The following is a 27972-nucleotide window of genomic DNA, read 5'->3' as shown; positions in this document are numbered from 1 at the left end:
ATGTCGGTGGTACTGGCAAGCAAGCCAGATCATTGGGCAGTTTTCAATTGGCTGTCTCCATGTTGTGCCTGGGATTAAGCAACGTCTGTGTATGCACTCTTGAAAAGCAGAGTCTCAATTTCTTAGAGCCCTCTGGTAAACCTCACTGATTTTCAAACCAGCTTAAGAAGGCTGTCAGACTGCAAGGCTGGTGTTCCTATTATGTGACTTGAACACCTCACTACCCAAGGCTGTGATATCCCCCTCTCTCCTGGGTTCCCAGCTAGCAATGTGATTCCAGACTACATCACTTCTCTTTTCTTCCTATCAGACTCCGTGTGGATCTTCCTTTATAGCTTAGTTGTAGAACAGATGTTCTGCTAGTCTTCAGGTCAATTCCTGAGAGTTGTTCTATATGTAGTTGTAGTTTTGATGTATTTGTGAGGGAAGATGAGCTCGGTGTCATTTAGTTCCACCATCTGGATTCCACCTTCTTTAGCCATTGTCACTGAAGCAATCATTAGCTATTTCCAGGCTTTGGCTATTATAAATAAAGCTGCTAAAAATATTTTTATACAAGTGTTTTTGTGAACATGTGCTTTCACTTCTCTTGGATAAACACAGGATTGAATTACTGTGTCAAAATACAAATATATGCTTAGTTTCATAAAAAATTGCCAGAGTTTTTCCAATGTGGTTGTACAGTATTTCACACCAAATAAAAATGCATGAGAGCTACAAGTGCTTAATATTCTCCCCCAAATTTAGTTTATTCTGATCAGGTGTGTAGATATCTTTCTGCAATTTTAACAGACATTTTCCTAACAAGCAATACTGAACAGTTTTCATGTGCTTATTGGTCATTAGAATCTCTCCTTTTGTCAAATGTCTGTTGAAATATTTTGCTCATATTTAATAATTTTCTTTTGTCTTTTAATTGTTGAGTTATAAGAGTCTTTAAAACTAGATTGTATATAGCAGTCTTTCATCAGATACATGTTTGTAAAACTTTCTTCCCTGTCTTTGGGTTACCTATTAATTTTTAAAATATCTTTTGATGGCCAAAGTTTTACTGTATACAAAGCCTGATATATGTTTTTTTTTTTTCCTATGGTTATTGCTTTCTTAGTTTTGTCTATAAAACTTTTGCTAAATCCACATTAAAGAGTATTACACCATGCTTATTATTTTTAAAGTTTTATAGATTCAGTTAATATATTTTAGTTCCAGATATAGCTTGAGTTAAGTTTTGTGTATGGTACTAGATAGTGTTTGAAGTTACTTATCTCCATATGGCTGTCCACTTTTTCTGGATCATTTACTGAAGACATTCCTATGCCTTTTGGATATTGGATATCTCTTTCAGATATTGAAGACATTCCTATCCCTTTGGATCCCTTTTGGATTTCAGGAGCACCTTTGTCAAAACTTGACTTACCATCAACATGTGATTGTATTTCTGGACTCTCTCTTCTTTAATCTGTTTATCAGTTGTAGAGTAGTACCACATTTATCACTGTAGCTTCCTAGTAAGTCTGGAGGTTAGCTAATGTACATCCTCAAATCTTGTTCTTTTCCAAGGTTGCTTTGGATATTGTAGGTCATTTGTGCTTCCATATAAGTATTAGAATCAATTTCTACAGAAGTGTCTGTTGGGATTGTGTTTGGGACTGCCCTAAATCTATAGATCAGTGTGGAGTGAACTGATGCCTTAACAATTTCGTTAAGTTTTGCTTATTTTTAAACTTTAGGCCTTTTAAGTATTATCATTTCTTTACAGCAATCAGCTTATAGCTGCAATACAAGATTCAATAGAAATGGTAGGTTGGGACATTTGCCTTTGTTTTTTTCAACTCCAAAGCACTCAATATGTTAGCATTAAATAGCTTTTTCATATGCCCTTTATCAGGCTAAGAAAGCTCTTACTATTCCTTGTATATTGAGAGTTATCACAGATGATTGATGACTTTTGTCGAATGCTTGTTTGTAAACACCCTCTTCCAACAACACAAGAGAAGACTCTACACATGGACATCACCAGATAGTCAATACCAAAATCAGATTGATTATATTCTTTGCAACAAAGATGGAGAAGCTCTATACATCAGCAAAAACAAGACTGGGAGTTGCCTGTGGCTCAGACCATTAACTCCTTATTGCCAATTCCAGACTTAAATTGAATAAAGTAGGGAAAACCACTAGAGCATTCAGGTATGACTTAAATCAAATCACTTACAATTATACAGTGGAAGTTACAAATAGATTCAAGGGATTAGATCTGATAGACAAAGTGCCTGAAGAACTATGGATAGAGGTTCATGACATTGTACAGGAGGCAGGAATCAAGACCATCTTCAAGAAAAAGAAATGCACAAAAGGCAAAATGGTTGCCTGAGGAGGCCTTACAGATAGCTGAGAAAAGAAGAGAAGCAACAGGCAAGGAGAAAAGGAAAGATATACCCATTTGAATGCAGAGTTCTGAAGAATAGCAAGTAGAGATAAGAAAGACTTCCTCAATGATCAATGCAAAGAAATAGAGGAAAACAACACAATGGAAAAGACTAGAGATCTATTCAAGAAAATTAGAGATACCAAGGAAACATTTCATGCAAAAATGGGCACAATAAAGGACAGAAGTACTATAGACCTAACATAAGCTGAAAATATTAAGAAGAAGTGGCAAGAAGACACAGAAGAACAGTAAAAAAAAGATCTTCATGACCCAGATAACCACGATGGTGTGGTCACTCACCTAGAGCCAGACAGTCTGGAATGTGAAGTCAAGTGGGCCTTAGAAAGAAAGCATCACTACGAACAAAGCTAGTGGAGGTGATGGAATTCCAGTGGAGCTATTTCAAATCCTAAAAGATGATGCTGTGAAAGTGTTGCACTCAGTATGCCAGCAAATTTGGAAAACTCAGCAGTGGCAACAGGACTGGAAAAGGTTGGTTTCATTCCAATCTCAAAGAAAGGAAATGCCAAAGAATGTTCAAACTATCACACAATTGCACTCATCTCACACACTAGCAAAGTAATACTCAAAATTCTCCAAGCCAGGCTTCAACAGTATATGAACCATTAAATTCCAGATGTTCAAGTTGGATTTAGAAAAGGCAGAAGAACCAGATATCAAATTGCCAACATCCATTGGGTCATCGGAAAAGTATGAGTTCCAGAAAAACATCTACTTCTGCTTTATTGACTGTGCCAAAGTCTTTGACCGTGTGGATCACAACAAACTGGAAAATTCTTAAAGAGACGGAAATACCAGACCACCTGACCTGTCCCCTGAGAAATCTATATGCAGGTCAATAAGCAACAGTTAGAACAGTACATGGAACAACAGACTAGTTCCAAATCAGGAATGGAGTAAGTCAAGGCTGTATATTGTCACCCTGCTTACATAACTTATATGCATAGTACATCATGCAAAGTGCTGGGCTGGATGAAGCACATAATGAAATCAAGATTGCTGGGAGAAATATCAATAACCTCAGATATGCAGATGACATCATACTTATGGCAGAAAGTGAAAAGGAACTAAAAAGCTTCTTGATGAAAGTGAGAGGAGAGTGAAAACCTGGCTTAAAACTCAACATTCAGAAAACTAAGATCATGGCATCTGGTCCCATCACTTCATGACAAATAGATGGGAAACAATGGAAACAGTGACAGACTTTATTTTTCTGGGCTCCAAAATCACTGCAGAAAGTCACTGAAGCCATGAAATTAAAAGATGCTTGCTCCTTGGAAGAAAAGTTATGACCAACCTAGACAGCATAATAAAAAGCAGAGACATTACTTTGCCCACAAATCTTTATTCAAATTTATGATTTTTCCAGTAGTCATGCATGGATGTGAGAGTTGGACTATAAAGAAAGCTGAGTGCCAAAGAATTGATACTTCTGAACTGTGGTGTTGGAGAAGACTCTTGAGAGTGCCTTGGACTGCAAGGAGATCCAACCAGTGAATCCTAAAGGAAATCAGACTTAAATGTTCATTGGAAGGACTGATACTGAAGCTGAAACTCCAATACTTTGGCCACCTGATATGAAGAACTGACTCATTGGAAAAGACCCTGATGCTGGGAGGGATTGGGGGCAGGAAGAGAAGTGGACGACAGAGGATGAGATGGTTGGATGGCATCACTGACTTGATGGACATGAGTTTGAGTAGGCTCCGGGATTTGGTTATAGACAGGGAAGCCTGGTCTGCTGCAGTCGGACACAACTGAGTGACTGAACTGAATCTATTTGAAATGATTATATTGGGTTTCTTTTACTGTGTTAATACAGTGAATTACATTGATGACTTGTGCATATTAAACCAGTCTTGCATACTTAAGGTAAACTCTATCAAGATAACCCACCAGCAATGAGTGAGACCTGGGTTCAATTCCTGGGTTGGGAAGATCCCCTGGAGAAGGGAACAGCTACCAACTCCAGTATTCTGGCCTGGAGAATTCCATGGATTGTATAGTCTATGGGGTCACAAAGGGTTGGACACAACTGTGCGACTTTCACTCCATCACTCAAATCATACATATTGCTGGATCAATTTTGCCAATATCTTGTCAAAAATCTTTTGTGGTTTTATGAGAAATACTGGTATAGAGTATTATTTTTTGGTAATATTTTTGTCAGGTTTCATTTTAAGAGTTATGTTGGCTTCTTAAAACCAGTTGTAAAGTCTGTCTTCCCCCTATATTCTCTCAGAGTTTCTGAAATATAAGTGTTATTTCTTCCTCATATTTTGTAGAATTCATCAGTGAACCCAGAAATTTGCTTGTGGAAATGATTTTGATAACAAATTCAATTTTTATATTAGATATGGGACTATATATATCTTCTTCTGTAGCTTGTATCAGTCTTGATAAGTAGTATTTTCAAGATATTTGTCAACTTTTCTTACTTATTGCTTACTTATATGCCATCCCTGATAATCATAATTTATTTTTCCTTTCCTTTTCTTCTTGGTAAGTTTAGCTAGGTTTATTAATTTCTGTTGTTTTCTATTGACATTTATACTTCACCAAGTTCTGGTCTTATATTGATATTTTTCTTTATGTAGATTTGAGTGATTTTTTTAACTTCCTTCAGTTCAGTTCAGTTCAGTCGCGCAGTCATGTCCAACTCTTTGCGACCCCATGAATTGCAACACGCCAGGCCTCCCTGTCTGTCACCAACTCCCGGAGTTCACTCAAACTCATGTCCATCGAGTCGGTGATGCCATCCAGCCATCTCATCCTCTGTTGTCCCCTTCTCTTCCTGCCTCCAATCCCTCCTAGCATCAGTCTTTTCCAATGAGTCAACTCTTCACATGAGGTGGCCAAAGTACTGGAGTTTCAGCTTTAGCATCACTTCTTCCAAAGAAATCCCAGGGCTGATCTCCTTCAGAATGGACTGGTTGGATCTCCTTGCAGTCCAAGGGACTCTCAAGAGTCTTCTCCAACACCACGATTCAAAAGCTTCAATTCTTCAGTGCTCAGCTTTCTTCACAGTCCAACTCTCACATCCATACATGACCACTGGAAAAACCATAGCCTTGACTAGATGGACCTTTGTTGGCAAAGTAATGTCTCTGCTCTTGAATATGCTATCTAGGTTGGTCATAACTTTCCTTCCAAGGAGTAAGCATCTTTTAATTTCATGGCTTCAGTCACCATCTGCAGTGATTTTGGAGCCCCCAAAAATAAAGTCTGCAATGCTTCACTTTAATTAATTTTCTAATATAAATAATTTAAGGTATAAAACTTCCTGTAAGAACTATAATGCATCACACAAATTTTGATATATTGTGTTTTTATTGTAATTCATTATTTTCCTTTTGATTAATTTTTCTTCTATACATTATTGCAAAATGCATTAATTTTCACATATATGTCAGTTTAAAAATATTTTATTATGATTCAATCATATGATGCTCAGAGGGTATACTCTATATGATATCAGTTCTAAATTTATTGAGGCTTGTTTTATGGCCCAGCATATTGTTTATCTTGTACCAAATAAAATTGGAAAGAACATGTATTCTGCAGTTCTCCTGTGTAGTTAAATAACAATTAGACTAAGTTGTTTAATAGTGTTATTCATCTTTTGAGTCTTCATTATGTATGTCTTTGCCTGCGTGTGTGCTCAGTCATGTCTGACTCTTTGTGTCCAAATCTTTGTGACCCCATAGACTATAATCAAGTCTCCTCTGTCCACAGAATTTTCCAGACAAGTACACTGGAGTAGGTTGCCATTTCCTATTCCAGGGGATCTGCCCAACCTAGGGATTGAACCCGCCTCTCTTGTGTCTCCTGTTTTGGCAGATAGATTCTTTACCACTGCACCACCTGGGAAGCTCCTTTGCATGTATGTATTATTCTCATTGTTCTTTCAATTGCTGAGAGAGAGGTTTTATAACTTTCAGTTATTATTGGGGAATTTCTCATTTCTTTTTAAAATTATTTATTTCTTTAAATTTTTTGTTTGTTTGTTTGTTTGGCTGCACTGGGTCTTCATTGCTTTGCACAGGCTTTCTCTTGTTGCAGTGCAAGGGCTTCACATTGGTGATTTCTCTCTTTGCAGAGCACAGGCTCTAAGTGTGTGGGCTTCAGTAGTTATGGCTTGTGGGCTCTAGAGCGTGGGCTCAGTAGTTGTGGCACACGGGACCAGTTGCTCCACAGCATGTGTAATTTTCCCAGACCAGACATTAAAACTATGTCCTTGCATTGGCAGGTGGATTCTTCCTTGCGCCACCAGGGAATTCTGTCAAGTTCTTCTTTTACTTCTTAAATTTTGAAGCTATGTGTTCAGGAGTATTGAAGATTGTTTCAGCTTTTGTATATTTATCATTTCAGTTCAGTCACTCAGCCATGTCTATCTCATTGTGACCCCATGGACTTCAGCAAGCCAGGCCTCGCTGTCCATCACCAACTCCCAGAGCTTACTCAAACGCATATCCATCGAGTTGGTGATGCCATCAACCATCTCATCCTCTATCGTCCCCTTCTCCTCCCGCCTTCAATCTTTCCCAGCATCAGGGTCTTTGTATGAGTCACTTCTTCACATCAGGTGGCCAAAGTATTGGAATTTGAGCTTCAGTATCAGTCCTTCCAATGAATATTCAGGACTGATTTCCTTTAGGATTGAGTGGTTTGATCTCCTTGCAGTCCAAGGGACTCTCAAGAGTCTTCTACAACACCACAGTTCAAAAGCATCAATTCTTTGGCACTCAGCATTTTTTATGGTCCAAATCTTACATTCATACATTACTACTGGAAAAACCATAACTTTGATTAGATGGACCTTTATCAGTAAAGTAATGTCTCTGCTTTTTATTATGTCATCTAGGTTGGTCATAACTTTTCTTCCAAGGAGCAAGCATCTTTTAATTTCATGGTTGCAGTCACCATCTGCAGTGATTTTGGAGCCCAAAATATAAAGTTTCTCACTGTTTCCACTGTTACCCCAACTATTTGCCATAAAGTGATGGGACTGGATGCCAGGATCTTAGTTTTTTGAATGTTGAGTTTTAAGCCAGCTTTTTCACTCTCCTCTTTCACCCTCATCAAGAGGCTCTTTAGTTCCTCTTCACTTTCTGCCATAAGTGGAGTATCATTTGCATATCTGAGGTTATTTTATTGATATTTTTCCCTGCAATCTTGATTCCAGGTTGTGCTTCATCCAGCCCAGCATTTCTCATGATGTACTCTGCATGTAAGTTAAATAAGCAAGGTGACAATACATAGCCTTGTTATACTCCTTTCCCAATTTGGAATCAGTCTGTTGTTCCATGTCCAGTTCTAACTGTTGCTTCCTGACCTGCATACAGATTGCTCAGGAGGCATGTCAGGTGGTCTGGTATTCCCATCTCTTTAAGAATTTTCCACAGTTTGTTGTGATCTGCATAGTCAAAAGCTTTAGTGTAGTCAGTGAAGCAGAAATAGATGTTTTTCTGGAACTCTCTTGCTTTTTTGATGATCCAACAGATGTTGGCAATTTGATCTCTGATTCCTCTGCCTTTTGTAAAACCAGCTTGAACATCTGGAAGTTCACGGTTCACATACTGTTGAAGCGTGGCTTAGAGAATTTTGAGCATTACTTTTGCTTGCGTGTGAGATGAAGTATATTTATCTTTATTCAAAATAAAGTGGTTATTTTATTATTATGATGTCCTTATTTGTGTTCAACCATATTTTTTCTTGAAGACTATCATACCCAATAGTGATATTGCCATTTCAGCTTTGTTATGCTGTTTCCCTGATATATTTTTCCATCCATTAATTCAAGTATTTCTATACCTTTATTTTAAAGTGCAATGCCTATATGTAGCATTTCCCCCCCCCCCTTAATCCATACTGCAAATGTCTGGCTTTTAATTAATCTATTGGATGTTTAGCTATAATTTGATTTACATAATTTTAATGGTTTTTCTGGTTTACAGATCAGGTCCTTAACTTTTCAGTGTAATAGAGTTAGCATTATATTATTTCATATTAATGTAGAAACATTAAAAACATTTGGGTCTATATACTCTGTTCCCATCTCTGTGCTCTCTTTGGCACATACAATATATCTTTATATGTTATAAATCACATTATGGCTATAATCTTTACTTTATCATTCATAAGTATAAAAGAAGTGAAGTCGCTCAGTCGTGTCCAACTCTTTGCGACTTCATGGACTGTAGCCTACCAGGCTTCCCCGTCCGTGGGATTTTCCAGGCAAGAATACTGGAGTGCGTTACCATTTCCTTCTCCAGGGGATCTTCCCGACCCAGGGATCGAACCCGGGTCTCCCGCATTGGAGGCAGGCACTTTAGGCTCTGAGCCACCAGGGAAGCCCATAAAAGAATTAAGGGAAAATTTTCATTTTCTTTTACCACAAAATAGCCTACTGCCATGTTAATTTTAAGCATATTTTTAACTTGATATAAAATTGTAGGACAACAGTTTTTCTTTCACTATTGAGTTTTGGGAATGCTTTATATATTCTAGATAGTTGTATATTTTGGGATTTCTAATTAGCACATTTTTTTCCCCAGTCTTTCTTTTCACAGGGTCTTTTGCAGAGCAAAAATGTTTAGTTTTGATGAAGTCCATTTTATCAATTTTTCCTTCCATGGATTGGAATATTATTGCCAAGTGTAAGAATTATTTGCCTAGTCCTAGATCTGAAAATTTTTCTCCTATTCTTTAATAAAACTTTAATAGTTTTAAGCTTTATATTTCAATATCTGATATATTTTGAGTAAATTTTTTTATGTGAAGTATGAGATTTAGGTTGAGGTTTATATTTTTGCCTGTGGATTTCCAACTGCTCCAGCACCATTTATTGAAAAAGTTCTCCTTTCTCCAATGAATTATTTTTCCACATTTGTAAAATATCAGTTCAACAAATTTGTGTGAATCTACTTTTGGACTCTGTATTCTATTCCACTGATCTATATGACTAGACTTCCACCAATAGCATGTGGTTCTCATTACTGTAGCTCTCTATTAGGCCTTAATGTTCAGTATGAGGATTCCTAACTCTTTGTTCTTTTTCATGATTATTTTAGCTGTTCTAGGGATAGTTGTATGTTTATATTTTGTAGACCTGAAGTAAACAGGTCAGCAGATATTTCTACAGCAAAGATGAGTTTATTTGAGATTAGCAGAGAATTGTAGTTTGGGTCTGCGTCTGTGGCCAGTGTCTGCATGGCAAGGGAAGGAGAATGCTTTTCAGAGGGAAAAGGGAAGTTGGGAGGGCTATAATAAACACAGTATGTTCAGTCACTCAGTCATTTCTGACTCTTTGCAGCACTGTGGACTGTAGCCTGCCAGGATCCTCTGTCCATGGGATTTTCCTGGCTGGGATACTAGAAAGGGTTGCTATTTCCTTTTCCAGGGGACCTTCCCGACCCAGGGATTGAACCAACATCTCCCGTGTCTCCTGAATTGGCAGGCAGATTCTTTACCACTGTGCCACCTGGGATGCCTCAGTAAATAAAGAGTCCATGGCTTTTCGTTGGATGAGTCCTTCTTCCTGGGGAAGAAGGAGGAGAATTTCCCTCCAGTAAGACTCTGCTGTTTTCACAGGGAATGAGAGCCTCCCCTTCTGATCTCCTAATCCTATTTAGTTGAAAGTTTCTGTTTATTAATTTTTTTGCAATATGAACTTTAGAATAAGCTTGTCTATATTTACACAAGTTTTTCTTTTTCTTTTTTTTTAAACTCAATAGAAATTACATTAAACCTATAAACCAATTTGGAGAGAACTGTCTTTATTATGTTTAATCTTCAAATACAGGATGAAAACAGTGAATCTTTCCATTTGTTTACATCTTTGATTTCTTTCAGCAGAATTTTGTAATTCAGCATATAGATCCTGTACATGTTTGTTAAGGTTATGAATAAAGTAGGAGAAATCATTCTACTTAAAACTAAGGCCTGTTAAATACTACCTAAGTCTTTCATTTTTTTTTAATGTTAACAATAAATGATATTACATTTCTGATTTTGATTTTCTACATGCTCATTGCTATTGATTTATATGTCTTGATCTGTATCATGTGACCTTACTGAACTCACTCATTAATTATAGTTTTATTTATTTAATATGTAGATTTTTTGTGATTTTCCATGTGGATATACCTATCAGTTTTTTGTACTTATGAATTTATACCCTTCATCAAACTTGGGAAGTTTTCAGCCATTATTTTTTGAAAACTCTTTCAGCCCCTGTCTGTCTACACTGATGACACAAAGGTCAGATTATTTGCTATTATGGTCTTTGCCAGTTTGTTTATTTTCTTTTCAGTCTAGTTTCCTGTTTTGTTCAGGTTAGATCAGTTATATAGAGTTCACTGATTCTATGCTCTGTCATCTCCACTCTATCATTGGGTCTGTCTGTTCTGTGCTGTGCTAAGCTGCTTCAGTCACGTCTGACGCTTTGGGACCCCACGGACTGTAGCCCTCCAAGGCATCTCTGTCCATGGGATTGAAAGAGTGAAAGCTTAGGCAGGCATTCCAAGGCCTTTTAAGGAGGAGGTGAACATTCTCCCTCATGCTTTCCTTAAGCCCTGTGCAACAATGTATCTTGCCCCCGAGAACTGGACTTTCTTTAAGTCTGAAAGGAATGATCACACAGCACAATGTCTTGCTCATGGAAATACTTTTCTTAGGTTCTATGTTAATGATTATAATTGTAACAAATCTTGCCTGGGAACCTGTTTCTCAAGACTTGTACCCCTGACTACACAGCAACAGTAGATCTTGCCCAGAGAGGTTGCCCATAACACATTCTCTCTGACTAATCTTATGCCAAAGTTATCTCAGGATGTATGCCTTGGGAAAGGGTCTGGTGGAACTCTTACAACCTTGAAGTATTCTTTTCATCTATTCTCAGCAGTTAGTTGAGAAGTATATAAGGCCCCTGCTTAAACTAGTGAGGCAGGTACCCTTTCTATCCCCTTCTGATGTCTATATCAGAAACTTTCTCTATCCTGTCACTTTAAATAAAATTTTGCACACAAAGCTCTGAGTGACTGAGACCTTGTTTTTGGTCCTGGAATTAAATCTTCTTCAGAGACCGTGAATCTGGAGGCACTGCTCACCATTCACTGTAAGCTATCAGGATTTTCCAGGCAAGAATACTGGGGGGGTTGCCATTTCCTACTGCCATTTCCTACTCTTTCTAGCAAGTCTAGAAAGTTTAAAAAAATTGTTACTGTATTTTTCAGATCTATAATTTCTTTTGTTCCTTTAAGTAACTTGTATTTCTATGCTGAAATTTTCCATGTTTCCATCTCAGATAATTTCTAATAGCTGTGAAATCATTTTTATAATGATTAAGATCTTTGTCAGATCACCCCAATACCTGACTCATCTTTGTATTGGTATCTGTTAATTTATTTTTATTTTTACTTTATTTTACTTTACAATACTGTATTGGTTTTGCCATACATTGACATAAATCCACCACGGGTGTACATGCGTTCCCAAACATGAACCCCCCTCCCACCTCCCTCCCCATAACATCTCTCTGGGTCATCCCCGTGCACCAGCCCCAAGCATGCTGTATCCTGCATTGGACATAGACTGGCAATTTGATTCTTACATGATAGTATAATGTTTCAATATTCTTATTCAAGTTAATTTTCAATCCTCTGTATAATGGGTGATCTTTTAAATTGTATCGCAGGCATTTGGACTATATTTTAAGGATGCCCCCTGTCCTTTTAAAATTTTGTCTTAGCTTGCAATCCTCTATTTATCTTTGGCCTAATTCTATGGTCTGTGGTTCCAATAACTAGTTTTCAAAGCTGTCTTCTGCTTCTCTTAGCTTGTGACATGAGGCTGCCACTGGTCTCAGCTAATGCAGTTTGAGGGAGCTGAAGGAGCTTCCCCAGGCTTAGTGACTTTGCACCTCTAGGGAAGGGATTCTCCAGTGTGTGGGACAAAGAACATCTCCTAGACTTGCATGATGCCATCTGCCCGTGCTGCCAGCAGAATGGTTATTTCCGGGCTGTGGAGAAGAGTCATGTACCTTGTGGACTAGGAAATTGTGGTGGGATTCCCCCAGCTATTGTCCCCTACTACACGGTGTCTCTAGGAAAATGAGTTCAGTCTCAGCTCTGGCAAGGAGAAGAGCAGTTCCTCTGATTATTTAAAGCCTGTAAGGCTTCCAATCTATCCCTTTGTTGGTTCAGCCAATTTTGCCTAGTGATGTAGGCAGGACTCCTGATCAGCCAAGGAGAGGAGTTAGCCTATCTCTGACAGCTTGCAGAGCTTGCAGTTGTTGTGCAAGGCTGTCCAAAAGCCAGAGTGTGTGATCAGTGCTCAGGGTGAATCTAGGTTTTGAAGGGCCAAAGTAGATAGGATTTTGCAAGCCTTCTTTAAAGAAAAAAACATAACAAAAAAATAGTACTTAGGTATGAAAGTGAGTATTGTGTTAGATATATTAAAGAAATCATGTTTAACAAATCTAAAATTAAAAAAAACTGGTCATGCCACAGACACCTTAAATTCAGAAAAATAAAATATTTTTATTAATTGAAAAAACTCACAAGTCAAATTGCAGTCATTTATGAGACATCAGGCATCCCTGCTGGCTCAGACAATAAAGAATCTGCCTGTAATGTGGGAGACTGGGTTCGATCCCTGAGTTAGGGAGATCCCCTGGAGGAGGAAAAGGCAACCCACTCCAGTGTTCTTGCCTGGAAAATATCATGGACAGAGGAGCCTGGCAGGCTACAGTCCATGGAGTTGCAAAGAGTTAGATGTGACTGAGCAACAAATATTTTGAATGAGACAGCACTATAGAAAATGGTAAAGGAGGCTCAACTGATTTCAATTTGACCTGGCTGATTGTATAACTTTTCTGTTGCTGTGTAATTAACTACCATAAACTTAGTAGCTTACAACAACATACATTTATTATCTCAAAATTTTTGTCAGGGTTGACAAAACTCACCTGGGTTGTCTGTTCAGGGTCTTACAAGGTGTCGATTAAGGTGTTCTCTAGGCTGAATTACCATCTGGAGGCTTGAGTGGATGAATCTGATCCCAAGCTCTTTCAGTTTGTCGACACAGTTCACTTCTTTGCCACTGTATAACTGAAATGTCTGTTTTATTGTCTGGCTGTCAGCTGAAGGCTATCTGCAGTTTCTTGCCACCTGGACCTCTGCCTGGGGTTACTAAAAAATTGGTAGCTTACTTCCTCGAGTCATCAATAGAGAAAAAATATCTCCCTAATCAGCTAACAGTGACATCTCATAACCTTTGCCATATTACTAACCGAATCAAGGAAGAGATATCCCATCTCATTTTCATATTTTATTATTTTAGAAGCAAGTCATAGACCCTGCCTACATTCAAGCTGTGATAAGTGCTGTCATAAATGGATATAATTTCAATGTGCAGGAAATTATTCAGTAGGAAAAAGTTTAAGGATAGAAATCAAGATGATGGAGTAGAAGGATTTGGAACTCACCTCTCTTTACAAACACATCAAAAATATATTTATACATGGAACAATTCTCACACAAAAGCAACTGTGAACTGGTATAAGACCTCTTATTCAAGCAAAGCTGCAAGAAAGATCCTCATGTAGCTGGGCAGGATGAAAAAGGAAAAGACTTTGGGATGGGATTGGAGCTCCTGAGAGGGAGCTGTGAAAGAGGAAAGGTGCCCTTGCCTTGAGAATCCCCTTCAGTGACTGGGAAGTCCATTAGGACAGATGGAGAGCCCAAGGAGCCTGGAATGTGCTTGCCTAACTATCGGGGCAGAGACAGACAGGAGCTGTTGGCTTCCACTTCCCTGCCCTTTCCAGCCCAGAATGTGCTTGAGGCTGCGAGTATGTGAAGTGCCCAGACACTGAAAGTAGGGCTTCAGCTGATGGACCCTTGGAAAGGACTCCATCTAGGCTGCATAGAGACAGCCTGAAGGGTGTGGAGTGTAGTCTGGGCTGACAGTTAGTGCATTCAGGATGGGGTGTGGTATGCTGTATACACCCCAAAATGAGCATATACACGGGTGTGAGTCAGCCATGAGAGCCCCATTTCCCCCTTGCCATGATGAGGTGTGGCTTAAGAGGCTGCAAACTTTGTGAGCTTGAGGACTGGGAAGAATGATTATCAGTTCTCTGACAGCAGGGGTCATCCAGGGGCAGGTTCCACAGCAGCAGACTTAGTCAGCCTACACATCAGGTGGTGGAAGGCGTCACAGAATTGCATGTCCCTGGAGGACAGCCTCTGGGGAGGAGTATGGAGTGGTTCCTTTCCCAGCAGAGCACTCCACTCCCACCTATATTATACTGCGTCTTAGAGCTGGATCTGGGCCAGACATGCCTTAGGAGAGGCTTGCCAGAGAGGCAAGCCAGGTAATGGTGTTCAGTACAACCATTTTGATTCCTACAGCCACAACACCCCTGCCCTCTGTGTCAGACTAACACAGGTCTGGGATGAACACCGTGGAGAAGGGGACGTGATCTTGGGCTGTTTCTGGGAAAAACTGAGGACAGCAGCACAGGTGACACATAGGCTCACTGTGACCACACAGGCCTCTCTTGCTTTGGCATCTCACCTCCTTAGCGACACAGCACACACTTAACAGGAATAGAGCTTTACTGAACCCAATCTTCAGGGCTTCTACTCCAACAACTGGGGAACAGGCCTGCCCCTGACAGGGCTAATGTAGCCACAAAGCAAAGAGGAAACCCCACCCAACATCCGGTGCAGGCTCTGGTCACCACCATACCAATCACACCCCCTAGCAAGGGGATAATGGCCAGCACACTCTGACGAAAAGTGTGCCAGGCATCCACACCAGAAACAGCCCAGGCACCAAAAATACTGGACTCACACAGTCTACACACAAACTCTCCCACATAAAAACAGCCCTCAAGAACACAGTATATGATTGTTTCTCCCAATACATACAGGCAGAGAAACCAGTAAAATGAAAAAGAAGAGGAACTACTCCCAGTTAAAAGAACTAGAGAAATCCCCTAAAAGAACAAATAGTGAAACAGACCTCTTCTATCTACTAGATCCTGTTCAAAAAGGAGGTAATAAAAATACTAAAGGAATTAAGAAAGATTATCAATAGAAACATAGATCACTGTGACAAGGAACTAAAATCTTTAGAGAGGAACCCATCAAAATTAGACAACTCAGTTGCCAAAATAAAAACTAAGCTAAAAGCAATGAGTAGCAAACTAAATAATGCAGAGGAATACATAAGGGATGTGGAAAATAGAATAATGGAAATCACCCATCAGACATCCATCACCCAGGCAGAAAATTAAAACATTCTCTGACATAAATTGAAGCATACTTTCTTAGGTCAGTCTCCCCAAAACAAAATAAACAAATGGGACCTAATCAAACTTCAAAGCTTTTGCACTGCAAAGGAAACCATACACAAAACAAAAAGACAAACTATGGGATGGGGAAAACTATTTGCAAATGTAACAGAGGGGTTAATATGCAAAATATACACACAGCTCCTAAAACTAAATAACAACAAAAAACCCAACTCAATCAAAAAATGGGTGGATGACCTAAATAGACATTTCTCCAAAAAAGACCTACAGTAGGCCAAAAGGCACATGAAAAGATGCCCAGCATCACTAATTAGTAGAGAAATGCAAATCAAAACTACAATGAGGTATCATCTCACACAGGTCAGAATGACTATCATCAAAAAGTCTACAAATAATAAAAGTTGGAGAAAGTGTGTAGAAAAGGGAATATTCTTATATTGCTGGTAGAAATATAAACTAGCGCAGCTAGTATGGAGAACAGTATGAAGTTTCCGTAAAAAACTAAAAATAGAGCTACTATATGGTCAAGCAGTCCCATTCCTGTGCACACACCTGGAAAAGATGAAAACTCTAATTCAAAAAGACACATGTACCCCAGTGTTCATAGCAACACAATTTATAATAACCAGCACATGGAAGCAACATAAGTGTCCATAAACAGATAAATGGATAAAGAAGATGTGGTATGCATATACAATAAAATAACACTTGGTCACAGAAAAAAAATTAAATATGGCAGCTACTTGTAGCAAAACAGAGATGGACCTAGAGATTATCAAACTGAGTGGTCAGTCAGACAAAGAGACACATATTGTGTATCATTTACATGTGAAATCTAAGAAATAAGATAAATGAATTGATTTACAAAACAGAAACAGACTCACAGACACAGAAAACAAATGTATTTTTACCAAAGAGGAAAGGAAGATGGGAGAGAGGAATAATTTAGAAGTATAGGATTAACAGAACCCACAACTATATATAAAATAGCTGAGGATCAAGGACTTCCTGGAAGACAAGGCACAATATCCAATATTTTGTTGTAATCTATATTGGAAAATAATCTTAAATATATGTATATAAATAAATACATAAAACTCAATCACTTTCTTATACATGTTGAACTAATACAATATAGTAAATCAAGTATATTTCATTTAAAAGGCAATTAGTCAGTCACCCTGGTGGCTCAGATGGTAAAGTGTCTGCCAACAATGTTAGAGACCTGGGTTCGATCCCTGGGTTGGGAAGATCTCCTGGAGAAGGAAATGGCAACCCACTCCAGTACTCTTGCCTGGAAAATCCTATGGACAGAGGAGCCTGGTAGGCTACCGTCCATGGGGTCACAAAGAGTCAGACATGACTGAGTGACTTCACTCACTCTTCACTAGTCAGTAAAATTAATTATATAATTATGTAATTTTAATGGTATGATAAGATTATAAAAGCTGATGCCGTGAAAGTGCTGCACTCAATATGGCAGCAAATTTGGAAAACTCAGTGATGGCCACAGGACTGGAAAAGGTCAGTTTTCATTCTAATCCCAAAGAAAGGAAATACCAAAGAATGCTCAAACTACCACACAATTGCACTCATCTCACACGCTAGTAAAGTAATGCTCAAAATTCTCCAAGCCAGGCTTCAGCAGTACGTGAACTGTGAACTTCCAGATGTTCAGGCGGGTTTTAGAAAAGGCAGAGGAACCAGAGATCAAATTGCCAACATCTGCTGGATCATCAAAAAAGCAACAGAGTTCCAGAAAAACATCTATTTCTGCTTGATTGACTATGTCAAAGCCTTTGACTGTGTGGATCACAATAAACTGTGGAAAATTCCTCAGGAGATGGGAATACCAGACCACCTGCCCTGCCTCTTGAGAAACCTGTATGCAGGTCAGGAAGCAACAGTCAGAAGTGGACATGGAACAACAGACTGGTTCCAAATCGAGAAAGGAGTAAGTCAAGGCCGTATATCGTCACCCTGCTTATATAACTTATATGCACAGTACATCATGAGAAACGCTGGGCTGGAATAAGCACAAGCTGGAATCAAGATTGCCAGGTGAAATATCAATAACCTCAGATATGCAGATGACACCACCCTTATGGCAGAAAGTGAAGAGGAACTAAAAAGCGTCTTGATGAGATCGAAAGAGGAGAGTGAAAAAGTTGGCTTAAAGCTTAACATTCAGAAAACGAAGATCATGGCATCTGGTCCGATCACTTTATGGGAAATAGATGGGGAAACAGTGGAAACAGTGTCAGACTTTATTTTTCTGGGCTCCCAAATCCCTCAGATGTTGATTGCAGCCATGAAATTAAAAGACACTTGCTCCTTGGAAGGAAAGTTATGACCAACCTAGATAGTATATTCAAAAGCAGAGACATTACTTTGTCAACAAAGGTCTGTCTAGTCAAGGCTATGATTTTTCCAGTGGTCATGTATGGATGTGAGAGTTGGACTGTGAAGAAAGCTGAGTGCCGAAGAATTGATGCTTTTGAACTGGTATTGGAGAAGACTCCTGAGAGTCCCTTGGACTGCAAGGAGATCCAACCAGTCCATTTTAAAGGAGATCAGCCCTGGGTGTTCTTTGGAAGGACTGAGGCTAAAGCTGAAACTCCAGTACTTTGGCCACCTCATGTGAAGAGTTGACTCATTAGGAAAGACTGATGCTGGGAGGGACTGGGGGCAGGAGGAAAATGGGACGACAGAGGATGAGATGGCTGGATGGCATCACCGACTCGATGGGTGTGAGTTTGAGTGAACTCCGGGAGTTGGTGATGGACAGGGAGGCCTGGCGTGCTGTGATTCATGGGGTTGCAAAGAGTTGGACACAACTGAGCACCTGAACTGAACTGATTGTAAAACTAATCTGGAGGACGTGTGGCTTATTAATATAAATACACACATTAATAATTATAGTTGTTATTTGAATTGACTTTTAAAAATAAAAAATATGTTACATATATACACCAGTATTGTAGGAGAACATCTATTTCCTCAGTATAGAAAATGCTAGATTAGGTATATCTAATATTTAGAATTAGTAAAATTTTACTTCTTCATTATTTTTCTAAGAAATTTATCTCCTACTTAGAGTACTTATGCATCATCTGAAAGCCATAAAAATACTTAGAGTTGAGAATGAAGGGTGTAGTAATAATATAAATAAAATAATGGTAAAATATGTTTATAACAACAATCCAAAAAGAGGGAATTCTTACCCTTACTAATCAAGGCTTACAGAGACTTCAATAAGGATTTTGTCTAAAAAGATAGAGCTAGAAAATCCAACCCTGGTGATATTTGGATTTCTGAAGCAAAAATGACATACTTTTACATATTTTTTATATCTGATAATATGAGTGAATTTCATTATCTAGCATTTCCTCATAATTCCCTAAGGATGGATCATACTGAAATGCTATTAGAAGAGCAGTTTGGATAATAATCCCCAAAACATCAACTCCCACGTAACTCTGAGGCATGGATATGAACTTTTCATTATCTCAATGGAAAAAAACTAGATCAGTTCCAGACAGGAAGGCCTGTGACCTGTACAATAAAGTAGGACAGTGTTAAAACCAACAAAGAAGCAAAAATGAATCAACCCATTAGTTAAACTGGCTTCACAGATTTGTTTCTTTGTTTTGTTTTGTTTTTTTAAAGTCAGTGACCCTGTGGACTCAGTGTCAGACGCCTGGTATCTCAACTAACCTGGAATACTAACTACCTGGTCATTTGGCAGAATTCCCAGTTTTGTTCTACAATTTGACCAAATGAGAAGCTCTACATTATTATCTATCCTGAGACACTGTATCAATTAACAAAGAGTGCTGAGTCAGTGTTCTTTTAAGGAAGTGATTGCTTAAATAACACACAGCCACATTTTCAATAAGATAAAAAAATGTAATAAAATAATTACTGGTACAGTTTTGTATTTCTATTGCTCCCAGTTTTTTACTCTTCAAATCCTATTTCCTTCTGACATTCTTAAAGAGTGCATCATAAAAATACCACAAACGATAAAACTGAGAGTCAGTCACCAGATGTGAGTTTACAACAGAGGGAATAACAAAGGAATCTGTTCTGCTTTTACTTTATGTCCTACATGTTGTCCTGCTTTTTACTTTATGCACAGCTTAGAAAAACTTATCTACAAAAAACAAGCTTCACTATTGTTTTGATTGGCCTTCTTCTTTAAATTATTTACTATTATTATGCAACTGATACTAAAAATTTGATATCACATGGCTTAAAATACTTCACAATTACACTTAGATCTCTTTAAAGTAAATGGCTTACACTTAAATATTAAAAGTTATTACACTTAAATTTTAAAAATTATTACACTTTATTTACTATTATTGTACAACTGATAATAAATTTTGATATCACATAGCTTAAAATACTTCACAATTACACTTAGATCTCTTTAAAGTAAATGGCAAACACACATACACAGAAGCAAGAACAGATTTGTTTGCTTATTTTTTAGCAGAGCTTTCCCTGGAAGTTAGTGACATAAAGAATATCCAAGAAATCATCTTGCCCTAAATGATAGTAATCATATGGATTACTTGTTAGCCAAGGGAAGAATAACTAGTTGTTTTGAAAAAAAAAAAAATGCTTGGCAAGAAAAATTCTATGGCTATGAAATAAAAAATATATTCCTTTGGAGTACTTGGCATTAGAAATGTTTCATGAATGTTAAACTTTCTAAGTATTTATATTTATATGATTTTATTTGGTAAGATTTTATCTTTTCAACTATAGAGTAAATGATATACAGAGTAACAGATAATAGATTCAAGGTATTAGATATGATAGAGTGCCTGAAGAACTATGGATGGAGGTTTGTGAAATTGTACAAGATGCAGTGATCAAGAGCATCCCCAAGGGGGGGAAAAATGCAAAAAGGCAAAATGGTTGCCTGAGGAAGCTTTACAAATAGCTGAGAAAAGAAGAGAAGCTGAAGGCAAAGAAGAAAAGGAGATATGCCGATCTGAATGCATAGTTCCAAAGAATAGCAAGGACAGATAAGAAAGTCTTCCTCAGTGATCAGTGCAAAGAAATAGAAGAAAACAATAGAATGGGAAAGACTAGATATTGCTTCAAGAAAATTAGAGATACGAAGGGAACATTTCATGCAAAGATGGGCACAATAAAGGACAGAAATGCTATGGACTAACAGAAGCAGACGGAGAAGGCAATGGCACCCCACTCCAGTACTCATGCCTGGAAAATCCCATGGGCGGAGGAGCCTGGTAGGCTGCAGTCCATGGGGTCGCTAAGAGTCAGACATGACTGAGCGACTTCACTTTCTCTTTTCACCTTCATTGGAGAAGGAAATGGCATCCCACTCCAGTGTTCTTGCCTGGAGAATCCCAGGAATGGGGAGCCTGGTGGGCTGCTGTCTATGGGGTTGCACAGAGTCGGACATGACTGAAGCGACTTAGCAGCAGCAGCAGCAACAGAAGCAGAAGATATTAAGAAGAGGTGGCAAGAATACACAGAAGAACTATAAAAAAAAATCTTCATGATCCAGATAACCACGATGGTGTGATCACTCACCTACAGCCAGACATCCTGGAATGTGAAGTCAAGTGGGCCTTAGAAAGCATCACTATGAACAAATCTAGCGGAGGTGATGGAATTCCAGTTGAGCTACTTCAAATCCTAAAAGATGCTGCTGTAAAAGTACTGCACTCAGTATGCCAGCAAATTTGGAAAACTCAGCAGTGGCCACAGGACTGGAAAAGGTCAGTATTCATTCCAATCCCTAAGAAAGGCAAAACCAAAGAATGCTCAAACTACTGCACAATTGCATTCATCTCACACGCTAGCAATGTAATGCTCAAAATTCTTCAAGCCAGGCTTCAACAGTACGTGAGCCATGAATTTCCAGATGTTCAAGCTGGATTTAGAAAAGGTAGAGGAAGTAGATATCAAATTGCTAACATCCATTGGATTATCAAAAAAAAAAAAAAACAAAAAAACAAGAGAGTTCCAGAAAAACATCTACTTCTGCTTTACTGACTATGCCAAAGTCTTTGACTGTGTGGATCACAACAAACTGTGGAAAATTCTGAAAGAGATGGGAACACCAGACCACCTGACTTGTCTCCTGAGAAATCTGTATTCAGGTAAAGAAGCAACAGTTAGAACTGGACATGGAAGAACAGACTGGTTCCAAATCAGGAAAGGAGTAAGTTAAGGCTGTATATTGTCACCCTGATTATTTAACTTATATGCAGAGTACATCATGAGAAATGCTGGACTGGATGAAGCACAAGCTGGAATCAAGATTGCCAGGAAAAATATCGATAACTTCAGATATGCAGATGACACCACCTTATGGCAGAAAGCGAACAAGAATAAACAAGCCTCTTGAAAGTGAAAGAAGAGAGTGAAAAAGTTGACTTAATACTCAACATTCTGAAAACTAAGATCATGGCATCTGATCCCATCACTTCATGGCAAATAGATAGGGAAACAATGGAAACACTGACAGACTTTATTTCTTGGGCTCCAAAATCACTGCTTTTGAACTGTGGTGTTGGAGAAGACTCTTGAGAGTCCCTTGGACAGCAAGGAGATCATACCACTCAATCCTGAAGGAAATCAGTCCTGAATATTCATTGGAAGGACTGATACTGAAGCTGAAACTCCAATACTTTGGCCACCTGATGTGAAGAACAGACTCATTGGAAAAGACCCTGATGCTGAGAAAGATTGAAGACAGGAGGAGAAGGGGACGACAGAGGATGAAATGGTTGGATAGCATCAGAGACTCAATGGATGTGAGTGAGCAGACTCCAGGGTTTGGTGTTGGACAGGGAGGCCTGGCGTGCTGCAGTCCATGGGATTGCAAAGAGTGGGACATGACTGAGCAACCAACCTAACTGAACTGATACAGAGTAACGCTTTCATATATCTTAGCAATGCAGAAGCAGCTGTTGTCCCAGCCCTTCTGTTCGGAGGCCCCAGGAATAGAGTTCTCTCTGTAATACCAAGTGTCCCCCCTCATGCTCCCCGAGACATGGACGAGCTGGTGGTAGAGCCCACACATAGTTCTAAAGCCCCTTCCCTCTTGTGGAGTCCATGTGGGGGCAGCTGCTTCATCTTCATGCTGCAAACAGAGTAAGTGCCCACAGAAGGTTGTATATTTAAGACCATTGGAAGATATATTTTATGCTCCATCTCCCAGGGCTTCAGAGTTCCAATCCTGGCCACACATGTTGGCTAAGTGATGTTCCTCAGGACTTGGGATCATATTGGGAAGCATTGATAAGTTAATCTTGTGATTAGGATACTGCATAACATTGCATGAGAGAAATTAACCTTGAATATAATACAACTGGGCTTCCCAGGTGGTACAGTGGTAAAGAAGCTGCCTGCAATGCAGGAGACATGGGTTCAGTCCCTGGGTCAAGAAGATCCCCAGGAGCAGGAAGTGGCAATCCACTCCAGTATTCTTGCCTGGGAAATCCCATGGACAGAGGAGCCTGGTGGGCTACAATCCATGGGATCCCAAGAGTTGGATGCAACTTAGCAACTAAACAACAACTATATATATATATACATATATATATATATATGTGTATATATATATATATGCATACATACCCAGATAGAGAATGAGAATAACTCACTAAATTTTCAAAATTCTTTTCCTAACAAATGTTCAGTTTTGTTCACTAAGACAATAGCTCTCAAGTGTCATCCCCAGGCTAGCAGGAGTATACCAGAAGTACTTAGAAATGCAAAACCTCAGTTGCTGTTTAGTCCCTCAGTCGTGTCCAACTCTTTGCAACCCCATGGACTGTTGCCCACCAGGCTCCTGTGTCCATGGGATTTCCCAGGCAAAAATACTGTGCTGGGTGGCCAGTTCCTTCTTCAGTGGATCTTCCTGTCCCAGGGATTGAACCTGTGTCTCCTACATTGCAGGTAGATTCTTTACCCACTGATCCATTAGGGAGGCTCTACCCTAAACCTACTGAATGAGGAACTGAACCCATCTACTAAACCCATCTCAGGCCCAGAAATTTACTTTAACAAACCCTCCAGTGATTTTGATGTACAATTTAGTTTGAGAATCTCTAAGAAATCCTTAGCTTAAGGGTTAGTTGTAGGGAATACATTTGTTCTATTGCTGTTGATCCAAAATCAAACTAGAAACAATATTTAAAGTTTTTTTTTTTTTTTTAAGATATAACAATTAAATACTGAAAAAAAAAACTGAGCTATGGCAGGTGTCATTGAAATCTCAGATTTCAAGTTAACAACAGTGCTTCCCTTTAAAAAGGAAAAGTTAGAAACAACATAATAGCTACCACCTTTGTAGTGTTTACTGTGGCTGTGAAGAAGGCATTGTCTTAAGCATTTTATATATAAGAACCCATTTAATCCTCAATTTGGGCTTCCCAGTTGGCTCAGTGGGTAAAGAATCCACCTGCATGCAGCAGACATAGGAGACTTGGGTTTGATCCCTGGGTCAGAAAGATCATCTGGAGGAGAGCATGGCAACCCACCCCAGTATTCTTGCCTTGAGAATCCCATGGACAGAGGAGCTTGGCGGACTATAGTCCGACAAAGTGGCGGACACAACTGAAGCTACTAAGCACGCAATCCCCAAATCAACTCATGTAGGTAGGTAGTATAATTTTCCCCAGTTTACAGATGGGAAAACTAGGGCATAGAGAGGTTAATATGATTTGCCCGAAGCATGGATCTAAGGGGAAAGTGAAGTACAGAGGAACAAATAGTAGAAATGGGATGCTAACTCTAACTGGATATTTATTTCCACAGTCCTTATTTTAATCATAAAGAAATACTGCTGCTTATAATAAATTGTTTTAAGTACTAATTTTTATTAATAACCCATTTATTGTTTAAAAGTAGTGCATAGGTATGTAAATACTATTTGAAGATGGGTGCAAATGGAGTCTTTTTGTCTTAGTCAGGCCAGTCCACATGTTAGGATCATGTCAGCACTATTTGCTTGTTTGTATTTTACTTTGAGGGACATTAAAGTGGCCTGCTTCCCTGATGGCTCCCACGGTAAAGCGTCTGCCTGCAATGCAGGAGACCCGGGTTCGATTCCTGGGTCAGGAAGATCCCCTGGAGAAGGAAATGGCAATCCACTCCAGCTCTCTTGCCTGGAAAATCCCATGGACAGAAGAGCCTGATAGGCTACAGTCCATGGGGTTGCAAAGAGTCAGACAGGACTGAGCAACTTCACTTTCACTTAAAGTGGCCTGCACCATCAGTTCTCCCACTTTCCTTCACTCTCTGATGTCTTACACTTGCAGCAGAAAAGTTCTAGATTAGGATAACTTAAATCTCTGAATCATAACTGAATCATAAAAACAGAAGGTCACACACACTGAGTCAACTCCCAGACTCTAGTCAGTTTATAGATTGAAAAGTCCCTGAATAAAGAGGAGGTCAGGTCCCCTGGAGGAAGGACCCAGAGACATTACTAAAAATTTACACAACTAATATTTCCCCAAGCCATCCCTGTGGGACCTATGGCCTTTTACTAGGGTAACTGTGCATTGAGGATAGGAAATAATGAGTCCCTGAGCCCATCCTGTTGCTATTTCCCCAGTTTAGAGTGCATAACTGGAAGAAATACTCAGTAGTTGACAGAATGCCCTCACTGGTTCCTTGACATGTGGAGTGAAGGCAATTATGGTGGAAAAGACCAAGGAGAAGCCAACTAGGGCCACTTTTACCCAGCAAAATAGTAAACCAAAATCAATACTGTAATACCCAGAGAGAGAGTAGAGATTAGATGCCAGGAGCCGGCACGAGGAGTCCCGCCCGTGGCAAAGGTCATGAGGTTAAGGGGTCCGACAGGAGTCGGGCCTTAAGGGAGCCTCGCTGAATTCTCTCGAACATCTACCCCCCAAACCAGAGTCTGCCTGCCACACTGCATTATGCTTTTCGCTTATGCTTCTGACATTAACAGGGGGCTGTCCCCCACCACCTTCCTCTAAAAGGAATTAACTTAGCTCCAGTCAATAAGTCTCCTGGGTGTAAAAAGATTGTCTCAGCTTAAACCCCTCTGATAGCTTTCTAACTTACCTGACCAGTCTGTCCAAATTTTTACAACTACGCATGTGAATTGTTTACGACCCCAACCATCTTAAAGATATAGAGCCTTTTCTAAAAAGCTAAAAATTATATTGGTGATGGGTTTCACTGTTGAGTCAATGACTGCTGCCAGACCTCCATAGTCTTCATCTTTTAGGCACCTGGAGGATATTAATCAATGTAATTGGGATATAGAAAAAGGAATATAGTAGTTTTGATATTAGCAACACTAGACTTTTGAGTTAGTGAACTTTCTCTTTGTTATAAATCACTGTACTCCTCTTTCCTTGTTATAAATTGTTATGTCCTTGCTATATAAGAATGTAACCTTAATTACTGCTTTCTGAGAGTGGCACCAGACTTTAGTAAGTACAACACTTTTAAGGCAAATAAGTTTTCTGGTTGACGGACCCATATCAGAAAAGGGCCATAAAATGCTAATAGGCCTCCTGGCCAGAAGATGATGTAAATCACCTAAGACTTGTGTGTATAGCTAGGTATGCAGAGAGAAAGCCTGGTCTTGATAAGAGTCAGGGCTGCTGATGCTGCATAACTTTGTATTATCCATTGATCTCTATGTACAACCAAAAGTATAAAAAGCTTTTCTGGAGAATAAAGGATGGGCCAGTTCCTGGAAAGATTGGTTCCCCCGTGTCTTCTTTTCTTTCTTACTCTATTTTCTGGCTGATTCCCATCTGGGGCATAGAGGCTAGCCATGTATACTTATTTGCCTGGGCTTCTAAGACCCACACAAGAGGGAGCCCAAGGTGGGGCACCCTCCGCTATTCAAGTGGACATCTGTGGCCCTACGTAGATGGTTCAAGTCCCTTGTCTCGGGGCTTTATTGGCTTTCTATGTAAACCAAGGAATACAGCCTCTTTCCTCTAAATTTCCTACTACACTGTTCTTTCCTAATCTCTTTATATTTCTAATTAAATAGTCCTTTCCCAGACGGTGACTCCATCCCCACTTTGAATTCCCTGGATCCACCAGGGCTGGACCCCAGCAATTAGTGCCATTATCAAGGACCTGAAAGATGCAAACGTGGTGATTCCCACCACATCCCCATGCAACTTGTCTACCTGACCTGTGCAGAAGACAGAAGTATCTTAGAGAATGACAGCGGATTATTGTAGATGATCAGGTGGCTATTCCAACTGCAGTTGCTGTATCAGACATGGCTTCATTGCTTTGAGCAAATTAACACATCCCTTTGTACCTGGTATGCAGCTATTGATATGGCAAATGCCTTTTTCTCCATCCCTGTCTCCAAGGTTCACCAGAAGTTGTTTGCTTTCAGCTGGCAAGACCAATAATAAACCTTCACTGTCTTACCTCACAGGGATGTAAACTCTGTAGTCCCATGTCATAGTTTACTTCACAGAGATCTTGATAACCTTTCTCTTCCTCAAGATACCACACTGGTCTGTTGTACTGGTGACTTTATGCTGACTGGACCTAGTGAGCAAGAAATAGCAACTACTCTAGGCTTATTGGTAAGTTATTTGCATAACAAGAGAGTAGAAAACAAATCCAGCAAATATTCAGGGGCCTTCCACCTCAGTGAAATTTCTAGCAGTTTGGTGGTGCAGGGCATGTTGAAATATCCCTTCTAACATGAAGGATAATTTGGTGCACCTGGCCCCTTCTACAATTGAAAAAAACAAAAACAAAAACAAAAACAGGCACAGTGCCTCCTTGCAGCCTTTGGAGTTTGGAGGCAGCATTTTCTCATTTGAGTGTTACTGCAGCTCATTTGCCAAGTGTCCTGAATGGCTGATAGTTTTGAGCCAGAACCAGAGAAAGCTCTGCAACAGATCTGGTCTGCTGTGCAAGCTGCTTGGTCATGTTACCCAGCAGATCCAATGGTGTTTGAAGTGTCTATGACATACAGAGATGCTGCCTGGAGTCTTTAGCAGAGCCTTATGGTTTTGGACTGAGGCTGAAGCTGAAATTCCAAAATTTTGGCCACCTGATGCAAACAGCTGACTCATTGGCAATGACCCTGATGCTGGGAAAAATTGAAGGCAGGAGGAGAAGGGGACGACAGAGGATGAAATGGTTGGATGGCATCATTGATACAATGGGCATGAACTTG

At 39.4% G+C, this 27972-nt stretch overlaps 1 pseudogene; it reads left to right on the top strand.

The window, feature by feature from the left end:
* On the top strand, positions 1-27761 carry LOC108636369 (annotated as a pseudogene).

The sequence above is a fragment of the Capra hircus genome, chromosome 1 (genome assembly GCF_001704415.2).
Source record: "Capra hircus breed San Clemente chromosome 1, ASM170441v1, whole genome shotgun sequence".
Taxonomy (NCBI): domain Eukaryota; kingdom Metazoa; phylum Chordata; class Mammalia; order Artiodactyla; family Bovidae; genus Capra; species Capra hircus.
The sequence above is the reverse complement of the archived record's forward strand: the minus strand, read 5'-3'. Positions and strand labels throughout refer to the sequence as shown.